This window comes from Miscanthus floridulus, chromosome 8 (genome assembly GCF_019320115.1).
Source record: "Miscanthus floridulus cultivar M001 chromosome 8, ASM1932011v1, whole genome shotgun sequence".
NCBI lineage: Eukaryota > Viridiplantae > Streptophyta > Magnoliopsida > Poales > Poaceae > Miscanthus > Miscanthus floridulus.
Window position 1 is genome coordinate 224,108,474 of NC_089587.1, and position 5,925 is coordinate 224,114,398.

Sequence of the window (5,925 nt, forward strand, 5' to 3'; positions counted from 1 at the left end):
TTTAGCCGTTTCAGACCAACAACAGGACCCAGTGTGGGAATTTCGGAATTATCCCTATTCGCAGAGGGAAACGAATGAGTGTGAATACAATTACTAGTAATTGTTTCTGCCTATGATATGGCAACTTATATGAGTAACTTATGTGAGCATGGAACTTTATTTTGCCACGTTTATGTCCTCCAAAAATGAGTGCTAGCCTTTTTGAGCTGGTAACAATTTCCCACTAGTTTGCTTGAATTTTACTGTATCTATCTATAATATAAATATGTTTGAATTTTCAGAGAAGGGGAAATTAATTTTGGTACGTTCATCTATACTCATTTGCACTTTCACAGAAAGAAAAATAATTTTTGTTTGCTCTAAAAAAATAAATTTTGGGTTTTCCAAACCAAAGGAAAAAGGCAGGTGGGGAGGAGCAAGAAACCGCCGCGTGCACAAACCGGCGTGACCGTGTGAATCCGTGTCATCGTTACGCGGCTCCGCCGCACCGTCGGATGACGCGGTCACGCCCCGGTGTGGCGCGAGCACGTGGGCGAGCGGTGGGTCCCCGCGGCGTCGTCGTCTTCTCCTCGCGCCGCGTCCGGCCTCGTGTGTTGCTGCCGTTGCTGCACGATAAGGATCAAGATGGCGGGTGATCCGGAACGGAACGGGGTGGGATCGCGTGTGGGCCTGGCCCGTGCTTTCGACTTTGGTGGGTGGCGGTAGCGGTATGGGCAGCAGCCTATGTGGGCCCACGCATCTTTGACCTCTACGCACTGGGCTTGGGCTAGAGGGACATGGCGGGAAAGAATGCCCCGGTGGAACCGGACACACGTGCATGCTTGGGCTCATAAGAACCGGGCCGTCTCAAACCGCTTTGGATGCATCATGTCGCTGGCGGATCAAAAAAAAGTCACACTCTTTTGCACTACATTTCTTCAAACTCTAAAACTTAACCTCTTAATGGAACTCCAAGAACCCCTCCATATTCTTCACAGTTAATAAGAATAGAGATTTTAATAAAATACGTTCTCCGACAACTTTTTTTAATTAGATCTCCAAATATTGTCATCCTCTGTTCCAGATTTCTCACTAGCCAAAAATAAAGAGCGAAGATGACTATCTAGAGTGCGCACAGAATATAGAAAAATATGTAGGGTCTCCAAATGATGATTTGGAGAGTGAGTTTAAGAAAGACTCTCGGAGATACTCTTAGGCACTAAATCCCCAAAATCGTTTGAATTACCTCTCCTGCTTTTAAGTGGTTATGAACACGGTTTTAACCTTTTTAAGTTAAAAGATCCGGTAAATATTTGACATGCTCTTTTGAAAAAAAAATAGAAGCTTAGAAATTTTCTGTGGTTTAATGACCTCGTCAAGTATTTATTATTTTTTAGTAAAAAGGGACACAACACTTTTGGAAAACCACTTTAAAACAAGCTAGGAGGGTAATTTGAATGGTTTTGAGAGTTTTTTTTTTTGCGAATAGAATGGTTTTGAGAGTCTAGAGGGGTGAGATGTTTGGTTTTAGAGTTTGAGTAGAAAAATAAAACAACAACGACACTTTGAGCTAAAATGGACCTTTTCCCCATTTCAAGGCATTAGTTGCTCACATGTCAAAACCATGACAGCCCATTGGTTCTATGGGCCTGTATGGGCTCTATGCCCCAGCCTGCTTTACCTCTACTTTCTCCTGCTCCCATGCTTTTTTCAAATTTGACGAAGACACGAAGCTAGCAGCACCAGTGTTTAAAAGCTCAACGTCGACGGCTCTGAGGCAGTGAGGCTGTACCTGCCGACCTGAGATGGAGGAGCGGATTTCATTGCCGGCGCGGGGTGTGTGCGCAAGTGTGTGATAGCTTCGACCTTCGGACAGCTGCTTCGAAGCGAACGTGAACCTTCAGAAACAGAACCTGTGTGTCAGTGTGTGCATATACTCCTTTTCAAAGAGCCAGCTGACGTGTGAGAGAGAAGCAAGAAAAATAAAAAAACGAATATAACACGAGAGCCTGAGAAACACAAACTGTGAGAGGGTGACCATCGGGTTCGTGCGAGACCAGCACTTGTTATCTCGCTAACCATTTTAGGTAAGCACATGTTCTACTTTTAAGTAAGAGTTGAGTAATTAGAATTATTTCATCTTCTTTCATATTTTAGTTCTTACTACGGTGCTAGACCATAGCTAAGTCGTACCGTCACATAGAAACGGCGATTCGCAAATCAATATAGCCCAACTAGGTATCCCGAAACACACGCACCGCTTGTACCCTAGACACAAGCTAGATCAACCCACCACTCTCCTATCACGGGTCCAGGTCTCCATCCAAACTTGAATTTCAAGCCCCACACTAGAGGCCCGGCCTCAGTGCGGTGCTTAGACCTCCACCTTTCCCAGCTTCCAATCAGTCGGGCCGAAAAGAGCCAGAACCCACGACAAGAGAGCAATGAGCCTTCCCGCTCGCATAAGCAAGTATGTGCTCGGGATAATAAATCTGTGACCTGACTACCATCCACAACAACAGACGGGCCTCAATCAAAACAGACAGGGAAAACAGTGCAACCAAGCCATGCCCCATGGCCACGGGACAACCTGTTACACCCACCAATACCCATACCATATCCCTGCCCGGTCACCATTTTTCTTTCCATGTAATACTAATATCACCTACTTATGAGTAACGGTAGGTTACTCACGCTATCGATAAACTAAAGCATAGCAGCTACGCGATCCTGCACTAGTAAGACTCATATGTGTGTGTGTGTATATATATATATATATGTGTGTGTATGTGTGTGGTTTTCATAAAATTTCCTGCAACGTAAATACACAACGTATAGATATACTGTGATTATAAAAAAATAAGGGTTATGCACCGGGGTTTGCCATGGGCAGACACGGTTCAGTTGTGTCAGTCAGCTCTGGGACTACCTCCTGTATGGGGAATTCCTCCTCGTACTCCCCGACCACCTCCTCGTACTCCTCCTCGTCGGTGATCGCAAACTCCACCAACTCGTTCTCTATATGCATGCGATGCTGATGTAACATTTAGTATTTAAGCAACAACAACTCTTAAAATAAGACTACACATACTAAACTACTAAGCTAGCTCTAGTGACTAAAATACTAAGCTAACTATCATTTTCATCTATCGGGTTCAACTAACAACCTTTAACTTAGCAACTAAAGATATATCCTTATTTTCACTAATAATTTAATGTATATTGAAACAACGTGCAGCATGTTGACAGCCGGCGGAGGCTGGTCGGCGATCTAGTCGGTGAGAGGATGAACATCCCCAACCTGGTCGGCGAATTTGCCCCTTAGGGCATCTTGGTAAACGGCGGCGGTGTTGGTTAACCCGAAGGGTACGGCCGTAACCCCTGGAGTTTTCCGAGCAGCCTCTGATAGATCTGGATCGGAGGGTGGTCGGCGCTGAACCAGAGTGTCCAGGGCCGACTCGGCGATGGAGAGGCAATCGGCGAGCTTCAGACCGACCCGATCGATGGATACGATCAGATCGTCATTGTTGATCTGTCTTCTCTGGTAGTGAGGAAGCGGGCGGTGAGTCGTTGATGAAGGCGACCTCGGAGGCAGTTCCGAGATTGGATCTGCAGTCGTAGGTGTTGAGGTGATCGGCATAGTATGGATCTGCTCCGGCTCGATGAGCTCTCCGACTCCTTCAGCGTTGATGATCCATAAGATCGATCCGACCATGAAGATCTGGCGGAGTTGTGGGAGGGACAAAGAGCCTGCAGAACGTACCATCTTGTTCGACATAGAAACAACACGCACACCCCTACATGGCATGCCAACTATCGATAGAATATCGTCGGCAGTCCTCCGAGGGGTATCCCACGAAGATAGATTGATTGGTAGAGAGGCGTGCAATCAAGAACAAGAAGGCAACAGACACACACGAGTTATACAGGTTCAGAGCGTCAGTACGACGTAATACCCTACTCCTGTGGTCTGTTGGTTTGTATTGGCTATCGTATGATATTACGTGAGTTTGGTGGGGGTCCCTGCCCGCCTTATATAGTCCGGGGCAGGGTTACAAGTCGGTTAGATCTGAGAGATAATCGGAAAGTAATAACAGATTACAGGAATCTTAGGATCATATGTATCCTAACAGATCTCGTAGTATCTTCATGATATCTTTCCGGTGTCTTGCGAGAGGCGCCGAGCAGAGTCATGACCCGCAAGGCTTCATCTTGTGGATTGGGTCACCCTGGGAGCGCAGCCCACGTGATCTGTCGTGGGTATCCGAGGTCATACCCCCACAGCCTATGTAATGGAACAGGCTCATAGTGACACAACTTACTCAGAGTATAATAGAAGCACAGGTTATCGCAGGAAAAGCAAAAGGAACGCTAGCTTACATTCCAAGAACAGTGGCTGTTTCAACTGACCCAAAGTGGCCATTCAACATTAAACGGCGCCAATTCCCCGTCCGTGTTTCATATGCCATGACAATAAATAAAAGCCAGGGCCAAACATTAAGCAAGGTTGGTGTCTACCTACCAAGCCCTGTATTTTCGCACGGTCAATTATACGTTGCTTTCTCGCGTGTTACATCTCCAAGAGGCCTGCGGGTCCTCATTGAAAATAATCCCCCTGGATATGAACACAGCACCCATAATGTCGTGTACACCGAAATTTTTTAGGAGGTAAGCAATTGATGTACTCAGACTGCCGAGGCCTTCTCACAGCCCTCAATTTTGTCTGCCATCGATAACATCTATTTTTTTTTTTTTGTCTAATGCACTTCTCGCTATTTCAGGTTCACTCCATGGTTCCTGCTACGTCCATATGAAAATTACACAGGTCTTATGCCATCTCTACACTACAGCCAGTGGCGGAGCTTGCATGAATGTGTAGGGGGGCCAATTCAAAGCTATACTGCTACAGTAATTACCAATAGTAGTATAGACAATTGGAATTCTGTGAAAAATCTTTGTTTTTTCAAGTTCTATCTATATAGACTGCAATGAACAATTGAAATTCTGTCAAAGAAGAATGAACAATGTGTGGATTTACATATTTGTAAGCTGTGATCTATTCATCAGCAACATCAAGCATGGTACGAGAGAGGCATGAATTAATTACGTACATGCAGTGACATGCAAACCTTCAGAGTGATACAGCCGGAACAAGAGAGGCTAGGACCCAGTTTGACCCCACATAGCTCCGTCCGTGCTTCTAACCGCGGGCTAACGGGCTATTTGATACAGCTTCAGTAGCAGAAGTGACGAGAAGCTGTAGCAAACACCACAAAAAGCTAAACTATTTTTTTTATACGGAAGAGGAGTGACCAATACCTGAGTAAGGGTACGTACGTACCTCAGCCAGAGGTATAACGACACATATTTCAAATCCCCGAAAGGTCACAAGAAACAAGGCGCACTAAATGGACGGACACTAAGCCTTGGGGCGAGGACTCCATGCGCCACGAGTCTCCTATAGTAACTCGATGGCAAGGACTCAGTTGTGCCCAGGTCACGCAAGCCATCGAGTCGCGAGACATAACTAGGAAGTTTATTAGTCTATGTTTATTAGAATCCTACGTCTGACTACCCTTTAAGTCCATGCTCTGATCCCATCTCACAGCATACATCATTATTTTTTTTACCGGACAAGGGGGGCCGGAGCCCACTATGACCAATACATGGCTCCGCCGGTGACTACAGCTTCTACTATGGTCCATGCTACTGAACGACGCCCTACTTACAAGGTAACAATTTTTCCTCCAATAGTCGTACTCAACCTGGTCAAATGTTCGCACCGTACCCAGTTTGCTGCACCACCGCCTACCTCTAATTATATACTCCATATGGTAACTCTTTCTACTTCAGGTTCCATGGATGCTGTACAAATAGCCTCTGTTCCATGCTTTCCAGCACATACCCCACATTTCATAAAGTAACAAATTTTCTTATCAATACACG